The sequence below is a fragment of the Oncorhynchus gorbuscha genome, linkage group LG08, assembly GCF_021184085.1.
Source record: "Oncorhynchus gorbuscha isolate QuinsamMale2020 ecotype Even-year linkage group LG08, OgorEven_v1.0, whole genome shotgun sequence".
Classification (NCBI taxonomy): Eukaryota; Metazoa; Chordata; class Actinopteri; order Salmoniformes; family Salmonidae; genus Oncorhynchus; species Oncorhynchus gorbuscha.
In genome coordinates, this window is record NC_060180.1 from 34,886,565 (window position 1) to 34,900,321 (window position 13,757).

Sequence of the window (13,757 nt, forward strand, 5' to 3'; positions counted from 1 at the left end):
CATATTCGGATGTTTTGGCATCTTGAATGCGACTCGAGCATTTCCAGTCGGGCTTTCAGGGTTTTGTTGTCATTTTTGAGCGTTGCACACTGTTTCTCTATGTCCTGTATCCTGGCCTCGTGATCGACTGTCGTCTGCTCAACCTCATGCACCATTCTCTGAGTTGCCTTCACAGTTTCGGCCAAAGTCCCAATACTCTTTGAGATATCAGCCAGCGTTGTGTCCACCTTCTTGTTTAGGAAGTTTATGGCAACCAGTATGTCATTTTGCGTAGGCTCTGTGAGGATCTCTTGGAAGCTAGCCTCTTCAGCTAACTTCTCGTGGGTTGGCGACGTTGAAATTGGTTCGTTGTCTATCTCATTCAAATTATCTTGTTTAGCGCTCCCTTTTTTGCCGCCTTTTCCCTTTGTCATATTTGTTTGAAGTTTTAGGTCGTGAGAGGTTAAAGATAAATACTAATTTGTTTCAAAATGGAGCGCAGCTCTAGCAAAGCACTTCTACTCCATAGCACGCTCTCTAGCACCCCCCCCACAAGTCTCTTCTTCTTAATGGCGTCCTTTAGTAGTGGTTTCTTTGCAGCAATTTAACCATGAAGACCTGGTTCACACAGTCACCCCTGAACAGTTGATGTTCAGATGTTTCTGATACTTGAACTCTATGAAGCATTTATTTTGGCTGCAATCTGAGGTGCAGTGAATTGCTGTTCTGAGGCTGGTAACTCTAATGATCTTATCCTCTGCATCAGAGGTAACTCTGGGTCTTCCTTTCCAGTGGTGGTCCTCATGAGACCCAGTTTCATCATAGCTCTTGATGGTTTCTGCGACTGCACTTGAAGAATCTTTCAAAGTTCTTGAAATTTTGAGGGATCTTCATGTCTTAGAGTAATGATGGACTGTCATTTCTCTGCTTATTTGAGCTGTTCTTACCATCTTGCCATGGACTTGGTCTTTTACCAAATAGGGCTATCTTCTGTATACTGCCTCGACCTTCACAACACAACTGATTGGCTCAAATGGATTAAGAAGGAAAGAAATTCCACAAATGAACTTTTAACAAAGCACACCTTGTCGCGATACGAAACCTTCAGCCCCGCCCCTTGGCTGGCAGCGGGGTGCTAGAGGTGGTTAGCATCCCGTTCCCTTGGACAGGGCACTATAGATACTTCAGGTTATCTCGGTATAACCAGGACCGCTCGCGTAGCCCTACCTCTCTTCTATATCGAAGCGTTGTCCTCGTAGAGAGGTCTTTTCCCTTGTCACTCTCAACGGTCTAGCTCTAGCTGGGATGTGTGAACCCCACCTTTATCCTCTAGACTCTTTGTTTCACCACTAATTGATCCTTGAGTTGTTATTAAGCACTAGTCCTACCAGTCTCTATATGATTTCCCTGTGGTTGAGTATTTCCCCTCTGTGATGTATCTAGTTTAAAGTGTGAAGACCTTTAGTCAACTTAGTCTCACTACTCTGCCCGTCGGCTATGTATCGCTTGGAAAATAAAACTTAGATAGATCGATAAGACAATTAATGAATCACTACTGGACACACCTTCCTCCTTGTCTTTTAATGGTAACTCATTCTGTCATAGAGCATTGATCCCCGTTTCCAGTGTCCCGGTGAGTGTCAGAGTTGTTATCTCCCGTGCCGTTAACTGTCTTTGAGAGAATCTCTTACTCGAGACAAAATAAGACTACCGTTTAAGACTACCCGAAAACACTCTGTTTTTTGTCTTTTACAATCAAACACACTTCAAAATACACAATTTGTTACTCGGTCACACACAGTGTTAATCAAAAACATGCAAATGACTTAATGCTCTTTCCAGCCTGGTACAGTGATAACACTTATCTCTATATTAAATGCTTATAATAGTTCTTCAATTACCTTTGAGAGATGACGGGGAGACCCACGAGATCAGGAGCAGAATTTAAATCGGTCAGAGTTCTTTTAGAATTGAGTTAGTAGCCACTCCCCTCTACTGGCTGAGAGGTTGACTTGAAGTCGTGGTTTACTAAATTTAGAGATTCAAGTTTGGACTGGATGAGAGCACCCGTTGGTGATCCCTTGCCCCAATGGAATATCAAAGAGTCTGTAACACGCAACGAGGCCGAGGTTCTGAGACACACGCACCTGGTCAATATGCTTACAGGGTCAATTAAGATAACCATAGGTATAAACAAGAGATCAACTAAAGGACTAGAGTGACTCTCAGTCCCGTTGAACTACCGCAGCGTCCATGGCACGCAACGAGGCCGAGGTTATGAGACACGCACCTGGTCAATATGCGACAAAACAGCTGTTCAATAGTTAAACGGTATATTGGAAAGTCACTTCTCAGATCCAACAAGTTAGAATCTTTAAGTAATTTGAGTCAGGTGTCAATTTACCCGAAGTCAAATGGTTGTCTAAAAGAGTTCAGAATTCAAGAAGTCAGCGCCAAAGTAATGGCAAATGTCTCTTTATATACCTTTTGATTCTCTGCACCCGATCCGCTGCGCCTCCCATTCCCTCAGAGCAGAGAGGGCGATGACATATCTTACAACAGGAAATACTTTTCTTACAGTGCATATATGGGCCTCTGTTTATGACAGAAATAGCACTTTTCTTACAGTGTGCATATGGGCCTCTGTTTATGACAGAGCCTGTTACTCTAGCACAATGAGGAAATACTTTTCTTACAGTGTGCATATGGGCCTCTGTTTATGACAGAGCCTGTTACTCTAGCACAATGAGGAAATACTTTTCTTACAGTGCGCATATGGGCCTCTGTTTATGACAGTGCCCTCACTCTATCAGCAATGAGTCTATCAGCTGTTCTCATTCAGAGGTGTCACTTGAGGCAGAGGGTGATTCTTCCTGACACCAGTTCAATAGTTGGTTGGCTTGAGTCGTCTTCTGGTGGCTTTGCCCAATCCGGTATTTCAGTAGGCGAGGTCATCTCTGTCCCTACCCTTGGTGGGTAAGACAGGGGAAGAGGACCAGGAGGTAGATCCCTTTGGCGTTTTACTACAACCTCTTAATTGAAATGCATTCCAGGTAACTACCTCATGAAGCTGGTTGAGAGAATGCCAAGAGTGTGCAAAGCTGTCATCAAGGCAAAGGGTGGCTACTTTGAAGATTCTCAAATATAAAATCTATTTTAATTTGTTTCACACCATTTTGGTTACTACATGATTTCATTTGTTATTTCATAGTTTTGAAGTCTTCACCATTATTCTACAACGTAGAAGAAAAGGAAGAAAATAAGAAAAACCCTTGAATGAGTAGGTGTCTAAACTTTTGACTGGGATCTTCATCTACATTTCCATATTTATGTGGTAAAAACGACTGTCATATAAAGGGGCGGTGCAACAACATTTGATTTCAATTGTATTTTTATTGACAAAAAGTGATTAAGCCATTGATCCTGAGAGACAATGACAAAAAATATGGCTTTGCTTTCTTTATTTACTTACCCCACAGCCAGCATTAGCATCACTTCTGGCGAGACAATGGGAGTGGGATTGCTTCAAAAATCATGCTAAAATCCTCATTGTTACTTCACACCTAATGTTATAGCAACCCAAATACCATAACAAGTTGCACATATAGAATATTGGAGGATATTATAGGAATTCTGGTATTTAAGTAACATTTCCCATATAATATGTATTTTTCTTAGAATACACACCAATACAGCTCTATGTGTACATTCAGAGGGTAACTGATTTCTGTATTACAGTTCTAGCAAGTACTCATACCACTGACATACTTTTATAAGCTGCTTTGACTGCAACTAAGCACCAACAGTATGTTAGGTCACTTTTATTTTTGTTCAAGGTCATACCTAGATATAACCAGTAACAACCATAGGTAGGTACACGAGGAGCTCAAGTGCTGCAGGTGATCTGGTCAAAATCACTGACACAGGTCCCCCTCCACCCTCTGAGGATGTGTATCAATTAATATTATGTCTCCAGAGAAACCTGGATTCAAATTAAGATGTTTTTGTAGAATTTGCCCTAGAATAACTACTTTTCAGGGGAATTCACACCAAATAGAGCTCTGTGTAGATTCAGAGCGTATCAAATCAAATCAAATCAAATGTTATTGGTCACATCCACATGGTTAGCATATGTTATTGCGAAATGTGTTGCGAAATGCTTGTGCTTTTAGTTCCGACATTGCAGCAACATCTAACAAGTAATCTAACAATTCCACAGCAACTACCTAATACACACAAATCTAAGTAAAGGGATGGAATAAGAATATGTACATATGAATATATGGATGGGCCATAACCGACCGGCATAGATGAGACTAGATGGTATAAAATACAGTATATACATCTAGGATGAGTAGTGCAAGATATGTAAACATCATCATTAAAGTGGCATTAATAAAGTGACTAGTGATCCATTTGTTAGAGTGGCCAATGATTTATGGTCTGTATGTAGGCAGCAGCCTCTCTGTGTTAGTGATGGCTGTCTGATGGCCTTGAGATAGAAGCTGCTTTTCAGTCTCTCGGTCCCAGCTTTGATGCACAGATACTGACCTTGCATTCTGGATGGTAACGGGGTGAACAGGCAGTGGCTCGGGAGGTTGTTGTCCTTGATGATCTTTTTGGCATCCTGTGACATCGGGTGCTGTAGGTGTCCTGGAGGGCAGGTAGTTTGCCCCCGGTGATGCGTTGTGTAGACCGCACCAGCCTCTGTAGAGTCCTGCGGTTTTGGGCGGTGCAGTTGCCGATACAGCCCAACAGGATGCTGTCAATTGCGCATCTGTTGAAGTTTGTGAGGGTTTTAGGTGACAAGACAAATTTCTTCACCCTCCTGAGGTTGAAGAGGCGCTGTTGCGCATTCTTCACCACACTGTCTGTGTGGGTGCATCAGTTTGTCAGTGATGTGTATGTCGAGGAACTTGACATTTTCCACCTTCTCCACTGCTGTCCCGTCGATGTGGATAAGCGAGTGCTCCCTCTTCTGTTTCCTGAAGTCCAGAATCATCTCCGTTGTTTTGTTGACATTGAGTGAGAGGTTGTTTCTCCTGACACCACACTCAGAGTGCCCTCACCTCCTCCCTGTAGGCTGTCTCGTCATTGTTGGTGATCAAGCCTACTACTGTTGTGTCATCTGCAAAATTGTTGTTCGAGTTGAGGCGTGCATGGCCACACAGTCATGGGTGAACAGGGAGTACAGGAGGAGGCTGAGCATGCACCCTTGTGGGGCCCCAGGGTTGAGGATCAGCGAAGTGGAGATGTTGTTTCCTATGTTCACCACCTGGGGGGCGGCCTGTACAGCAAGTCCAGGACCCCATTGCACAGGGCGGGTTTGAGACCTAGGGCCTCAAGCTAAATGATGAGCTTGGAGAGTACGATGGTGTAGTCAATGAACAGCATTCTTACATAGGTATTCCTCTTGTCCAGATGGGATAGTGTGCAGTGTGATGGCGATTGCATCGTCTGAGGACCTATTGGGGCGGTATGCAAATTGCAGTGGATCTAGGGTGACAGGTAAGGTAGAGATGATATGATCCTTGACTAGTCTCTCATAGCACTTCATGATGACATAAGTGAGTGTTACGGGGCGATAGTCATTCAGCTCTGTTACCTTTACCTTCTTGGGTACAAGAACTATGGTGGCCATCTTGAAGCATGTGGGGACAGCATACTAGAATAGGGAGAAATTGACTATGTCTGCAAACACCCCAGCCAGCTGGTCTGCACATGCTCTGAGGACACGGCTAGGGATGCCGCCTGGGACGGCAGCCTTGCGAGGGTTAACATGTTTAAATGTCTTACGTTGGCCACACAGAAGGAGAGAGGGGGCCCGCACTCCTTAGTAGTGGTGGTTGGCGCTTTCAGTTTTATGCGAATGCCTCTACCTATCCACGGTCTCTTGTTAGGGTAGGTTTTAATAGTCACAGCATTTGATTGTGAGGAATTCTAGGTCCAGTGAACAGAAGGACTTGAGTTCCTGTATGTTGTTACAATTACGCCATGAGTCGTTAATCATGAAACATACACCCCCGCCCTTCTTCTTCCCTGAGAGATGATTTTTCCTGTCGGCGCGACGCACAAAGAATCCCGGTGGCTGTACCGACTCCAACAGCATGTCCCCAGAGAGCCATGTTTACGTGAAACAGAGTATGTTACAATCCCAGATGCCTCTCTGGAAAGCAACCCTAGCCCTAATTTTGTCTACCTTGTTATCTAGAGACTGGACATTAGCGAGTAAAATACTCTGAAGCGGTGGGTAGTTTGAACAAAGGATCCCCTTCAGGAAGCCGTATTCCTGGTCGTAGTGCTGATAAGTTGGCTTCGCTCTGATATCCAATCAGTTCTTCCCAGATGTATGTAATAACACTTAAGATTTTCTTGGCTAACAATGTAAGAAATAATACATTAAAAAAAAAAAAATACTGCAAAGTTTCCTAAGGACTAGAAGCGAGGCGACCCTCTCTGTCGTCACCATCTTGTTGTACAATCAGAGTTCTGTATTGCAGTTCTATCAAGTATTTATACCAGTGGCAGACTTTGTATACCATTGTCAGATTTGTATATGCACAAAAATAAGGTCATTTTGGTTTTGTACACAGTCCTATGATACGTTGTATAGAAAAGTACAATCTTAGATGAGTATATGGGGAGTTATATCTCTGTAGGTGATCAGTCTATCTGGTCAAAATCACTGATACAGATCCCCCTCCACCCTCTGGTGGTATAGATAACTTGCTATTATGTCTCCAGAGAAACCTAGATTAAAATAAAGGTCCTATCTATTAAATTACTATAGGCAGAATCAGGTGTTTTTGGATGTGGTCAAAATGACCCCGAAGGACTTGATTTAATAAAAAAAAGTTAATTTTGAAACAGAAGCACTAAACCATGATTTAGTTAAAGGTCCAATGCAGCCATTTTTATCTCAATATCAAATGATTTCTGGGTAACAATTAACTACCTTACTGTGGTTGTTTTCACTTAAAATGTATATAAATAATAATAATTGCTTCTTAGCAAAGAGCAATTTCTCAAGCAAAGATGTTGATAGGACTGTCTGGGAGTGATCTGAGTTGGGAGGGGAAAACTGAAAACCAGCTGTTTTTGGCAGAGAGGCTTGGAACTCTCTTTCCTATTGGTCTATTAACTAATTTACCACCTGCTGATGTCACCAGGCAGGCCAAAATTCCATCCCACCAAAACAGGGTGAAATTTCAGGCAGTCTTTTCAAACAGCTGTTTCACGAAAAAGGCATCATTTGTTCTCTCTCACAATTTCAGTTTTCTTTCAACCTCATAGTGTGGAAATATATATAAAACACAGGACAATCATGTTTTTGACTGCACAGGGCCTTTAAGAACAAACATTGAATACTGAGACTGTGAGATATTGTTGTGGTTAAACTAATAGCGGTCTAGAGACCACAACCATAATAATGTGAGGATTTGCGTTGATACATATTGCGACCCTCAAGGACACGTTGATCATCACTTGTATACAGGCATATTATTGTAGCCGTGTAAAAACATAGTATTTATGAAAGAGACTGCTTCTAATACAAAGGAAATGTTCCAGCTGTTAATGGCATCACATCTAACAAGCAAGGATTCACCACCTACATCTCCTTGGCAACAGTGGAATCATTTAGCTTGCATCTCAATTAGATCATTTTGACCTCCTTGCCTTCATTCGCAATGATCTGTAAACACATGATAGTTTAAGATAATGAGGTGGATTCCTACTGTGAATTTGTTTTCACCAATCTAGGTCTTCCACATCAGTGCATCTGAAGGTAAAGAAACGAGACGAGGCCACTAGACATGTGAGATGCAGTTATTTTCATAGATGGCTTCCTCTCTTGTAAAGACTAGGTTCGAGCGCCATCTAGGGGTGATAAAAATGGTTGCTTGAAAGTGCCCTCTACTGTATGTCAAGATTAAAATGAACAATATGTAAAGATATAACAGAGATGAATAGATCTTAATGGTTTATTAGAATAAGAAAGAATATATTGACAGGGGTCTCCATATTGACTGACTGCTTTATACTCTCACATGAAGTGTTTCGTGTGTGTCAGTGTTGGACTCAATTCGAGTTGACGGCAGTCAATTCAGGAAGTGATTTGAATTTACAATGGCAATCCAGTCTCCTTTTCACTTCAGTTAACACCGGATTTACTTAACAAAAGTAACATCTAAATAGGTGGTACAGGTATGTCATGACAAGTGGGGGGGGGGGCTTTCCTGTTTTGTTCTCTATTGTTTTTTTCTTTGCTCATCTATCATTCCTCAAGCAAGAGGGGAGGCCGATGACATCACAGATTCCCAACAGACCAACTCTTTGAACGCCCTACTCCTTGACCGCCTTTAATTCGAATTGTGTGTGTGTGTGTGTGTGTGTGTGTGTGTGTGTGTGTGTGTGTGTGTGTGTGTGTGTGTGTGTGTGTGTGTGTGTGTGTGTGTGTGTGTGTGTGTGTGTGTGTGTGTGTGTGTGTGTGTGTGTGTGTGTGTGCGCACAGCCGTAAGTCACAAGTCAACTGGATACCTTTTTTAATTCAGCTCAGCAGGACAAACCTGCGATTCTACTCTTTAGAAAGAAAACAGCTAGCCTCAGTATTTAGTCAAAGGTAAATACCGTGCTTAGTGTATTTACAGCTCATTCACAACATAGTCAATAAAAACTCACCCGTCAAAGAGAAAGCCCGTGTCAAGTAAGAAGACAAGAATCATTCAAAGCAAATGGGGAAGATACATTCAAATCAATTATTTACAAGGATATGCATTAGATACAGTACAACTCCTTTTCAAATAAGACAAATAAAAGTTGTGCTTTTCCGTGAATGTATTAGTACTGCACAGTTTTATGAGCAAATTAGTATATATATTCATTCAGGAAGTAGCCTTTGACTTGAAGGTTCCACAGTATGGCTGTTTGTTGGTGTGGGTGAAAACAATCAATACAATGCTAGCTTAACGAACTACTGAACCAAATTCTGGTTTATAAACAGATTTTGAGTGTTACTAGCATTTGAAATGGATATGCCTAAAATGCACGAGAGCAGCAAAGGCAAAATAATTATGAAAGAACACAAACATTCAGTAGGCTATCTGAAGGCGACATTGTGAAGTTCCTCATCATTGCACACAGGAAGTAACACTGTACACACTTGAACAAATTATACAACATCACAGTATCAAATATATAAGGTATAAAAATGAATTGACATGGTTTTTATGGCACTTGAAAATGTTTCCTTTTTGTTTCAGTGGTCACGTGATATGTCACCCAAAAGTACAGTTCAGAATATTGGTACACATTGTATTGACACAGAGAGAGAAAAGACATCGGCATGGTGTTTATGAGTGTGTTTGTTACTGTGGCTGCATCTCAAACAACACCATATTTCCCATTCAGTGCAATACATTTGACCACTATATGGACAATAGGGTGTGATTTGAGTCATGACCTGTCTGAGTGCTGTCATCATTGTGCTCCTCCAATGGTAACACAGACATCTGGGGTTGAGTTACAAGTGTCTTTATATTACAAGTCATTGCTGCTCAGGTTCACAACAGAACTGAACAAAACGTTTTTCTGAATGTGACTGGAGCTGTGTCTCTGACGCCTTGAGAATGGCAGATCCTATCGTCTTTCTTGTCTCCGTGTTGCCTCTCCCTTTCTCACTCTACTCTGCCTTTCTGTTTGTCTCTCTCTCCTCCTGTCTTTCTACTTATCTCTGTCTTTCTATCTCTCCCTCTCCCCATGTCCGCTTAACGTAATGGCAAGTCTTTTATTAGACATTTTGATGGGTAGAATATATGGTGCCATTTGAGTTCTATGAAAATAACCATTAACGTTGATGAGTAAGCGGCAGGACAGTTGTTTAATCACAACAACAGTGACTGTCACACACACACACACACACACACACACACACACACACACACACACACACACACACACACACACACACACACACACACACACACACACACACACACACACACACACACACACACACACACACACACACACACACACACACACACACACACACACACACACACACAGAGACTGCCCAACCTAATTCTCTTTCCTTCTCTCCACACGTCGCATCGGCTCTAAAATGATTTGCCATTAAAAAAACATGGAGTGGAAGGGGTGGATGGATGGATGAAATGGCGTCATTAGAGAGAACGCCTGGTTGGCAGAAATAGTGCTGAGATTCCAGTCCGACTCTCCTCCTTTCCCGTAACTCAGTAAAAGTGGGTTATAGTCCCATGGTTCCAGTGAGGCAGGTTAGGAGCAGTACAGTACGGACCCTCTCACCTCACATACACTGGGAATATATGGCCCCCTGACCAGACTTATTAAAACTGAGCTGTAAATCTCTCTCTCTCAGTGTGTGTGTGTGTTTGTGTCAGGAGGCTGCTGGAGGGCAGGCTATTAAATCTTTATTGCCGCTTCCTTTCGACACTCTTCATCAGGCATTCTCTTCACGTTCAGAGTCAGAGTCAGAATGACCTCAGTGTTTTCTGCACACTGAGGCTGAACAGTGGCTGTTTCATTCACCTTCAGCAAGATTCTTCAAAGTGATATCTTTCTAATTCATGTGTGAGTGCCACTCAGTCTGTACTGGAAGGTGGACAGAGTGCATTGTGTAGGAATGAAGTCTCCTTGGTCTCATCTTCTGACACCTGATAGTGGCCATGTTGTTTGGTAGTCCTTTTTGGCCTGTTTGAAGCACAGGTAAGGCTGTCGGCAAGTGTCTGTCTCTGGGTCTCTTTGCATGTAGCTTCCTGCTTATGGTTCTCTCTCAGCATGTTTTCTTTGTAAGAATTCCACTGTCTAGCAAACTCTTCCTTCCCCTCTCTTTGTCCCTCTTTCTCACCTCTCTTTCAATCCCTCACTCTCGCTCTCCTTTCTCTCTTTCTCGCCTCCTCCCCTCTCTCTTTCCTTCTTTCTCACCTCTCTTTCAATCCCTATCTCTCGCTCTCTCTTCTCTCTTTCTCGCCTCCTCCCCTCTTTAAGCAGCTTGAGTAGATAGGCAGACACAATAACAACCTCATTTTCTCTGGCTAATCACAGCCAAGCAGGATCTGAGTGACAGCAGTAGTAACCAGTCACAGATAGAACAGCCTCAGGAGCCCCCCAGTGAGATACAGAGATATCAGGAGGACTGAATGACAATGAGGGACAGAGACAGAGAGAGAAAGAAAGAGAGAGGGAGGGAGAGAAAAGGTAGAACAGAGAGAAGGAGAGAGATGTAGAAAGAGACTGATATGGTCTTAAGCAGGGCCGGGGTCCTTCCCTGCTTTTCACTCTCTTTTTCACTGGCCGTTGTGAGTCCTCTCATTGGAACTCTTCTTACTCAGCAGCTGGCTGAGATCCACCAGCTCCCCCATCTCTCCTCTCCCCAGTTCCCCTCTCAGCTGAGCCCTGCCCGGCCCGGGGGTGTGGTGCTGGGCCACATACTGCTGGCCGTTGGGGGTCGGCATGGAGGATGGAGGTGCGGGGACCATGCCCTGGCTGCTGAGGATGTAGCCTTCCTGGGGAGGCCAGCGGAGAGGCAGGGGCTCCCCAAACTCCATGTGGGCGCTGGGGGCTGACACCACCCTCCTCCTATTCGGGGAGTCCTGGGGGGTCATGGGGTACACATACTCCCCTGCCGACTTGCGAAGTGCCGACTTTGGGGTCCCACTCCTCCCCTTCTCCCCCCAGGGCTTGCTGAGGCACACGTAGTGCTGGCGAGGCGTCTCCCCTTCTCTTCCTCGCTCCTCACCCCCATGTCTCCCACCTCCTCCACCCTGGAAGAGTCTGGTGGTCAGGTAGACAGCAGTGGAGGGGTGTGGGGGGCAAGGGAGAGGGCAGGGGGATGCCAGCCCCATGGTGCTCCCTCCCAGGTAGGTCTGGCTGTTGTCCCACCCCCCTGATCCTGAATCGGAAAGCCTGAGCCCGCGTCTCTTCTGCTGGGGCGTGTGCTCTGGCGTGGGCAAGAACCCTGGGTCCAGCTCCCCTGACTTCACCCAACCGTTGGGCATCACAAACAGGGTCTCCCCGCCCTGAGAACAAGGTCTATCCCTCCTCCCTGACGGGTCACACTAAGGACCGATCCTCCCATCCCTCCTCCTGACGTCAACATCCCCCTCTCCTGGCGCTGGATGCTGGACTGGCTGGAGTTGCTAGCGTGGCGTCGGTTGCTGGGCTTGTGGGCCATGATCCAGCAGACGGCCAGGCCTGATAGCATCGCCCCGATGGTGAAGGCCGAGATTGCAGACGCCACCAGCAGGTTGAGGGAGACGAGACTCTCCGGCTCGACCAGCAGACTCTGCTGTATGACACCTGAAGGGGAGAGGGGAGATGAAAGGAATCATAAGGTTAATGGCAAGAGAGAAGATCAAATCCACTTAACGTTACAGCATGAACAGGTTCTCACTCTACAGTCCTTCAGTCTCCTCTGCTTTTTAATTTCCATTCTCCTTCATGACCCTCTCCATGCTTTCGTTATTGTCACGTTTAGATCTAAACATGATTTGCCAGATCTCAAAGATGATATTGCTAGATTTTATTATCCATGAGCATAATCTTATTCTGTGTTACAGTAATCTATCATAACATTGTAAAATTGCAGAAGACAGGCATCTCCTTAACCTTTTTGGTGCTTTCTCCAGCACATCCTTGGGGTTCTGCTGGCTGGGCTGAAAGCTGCACTTGTCATCAGTAAGAAGGGAAAACACTAAAACAGACTCCGCTCAAAATTTCCATTCTGTGTTCAGGAAGGATCTGGGCTGGCCAGTGAGTTTCTCCCTAAAATACATCATTTATTTTGGTAAATATTTCCACCGCTCTAATCACTCCCATCTGAACAGACACAGCAGATGTCTGCCAGGCCCTGGACCCATAGTTCTGGGTGTGGCTTCATGCTTTCACCACTCTCTATGGAACAGGCAGTAAACTGGCCTATATCTGAGTTAGAAAGAAAAGTTCTGGAACTAGAGGAGGTCAGGTTCTAGAGAGTGACATACAGTGCATTCTGAAAGTAAATCAGACCCTTTGCCTTCTCCACGTTACGTTACAGCCTTATTCTAAATTAAATTAAATAGTTTCCCCCTCATCAATCTATACACAATACCCCATAATGACAAACAAAAATAGGCTTTTAGAAATGTTTGCAAATGTATTAAAAATAAAGAAATGTAATATAACATTTACATAAATATTCAGACCCTTTACTCAGTACTTTGTTGATGGACCTTTGGCAGCGATTACAGCCTCGAGTCTTCTTCGGTATGACGCTACAAGCTTCGCACACTTCTATTTGGGGAGTTTCTCCCATTCTTCTCTGCAAATCCTCTCAAGCTCTGTCAAGTTGGATGGGCAGCGTCACTGCACAGCCATTTTCAGGTCTCTCCAGGGATGTTAGATCGGGTTCAAGTCTGGGCTCTGGCTGGACCACTCAAGGACATTAAGAGAATTGTCCCGAATCTACTCCTACGTTGTCTTGGCTGTGTGCTCAGGGTCGTTGTCCTGTTGTAAGGTGAACCGTCGCCCCAGTCTGAGGTTCTGATCACTCTAGAGCAGGTTTTCATCAAGGATCTCTCTGTACTTTGCTTCATCCATCTTTGCCATTGGCCAGTCCCTGCCGCTGAAAAACATCCCCACAGCATGATGCCGCCACCATCATGCTACACAGTAGGGATGATGCCAGGTTCTCTCCAGACATGATGCTTGGCATTCAGGCCAAATAATTAAATCTTGGTTTCATCAGACCAGAGAATCTTGTT

General features: G+C 44.2%; 1 pseudogene; it reads right to left on the reverse strand.

Annotated features, from left to right (window-relative positions):
* Positions 1 to 8,494: 8,494 nt before the first annotated feature.
* The window catches only part of LOC124040842, an 86,564-nt pseudogene continuing 81,301 nt past the window's right edge, over positions 8,495 to 13,757 (reverse strand).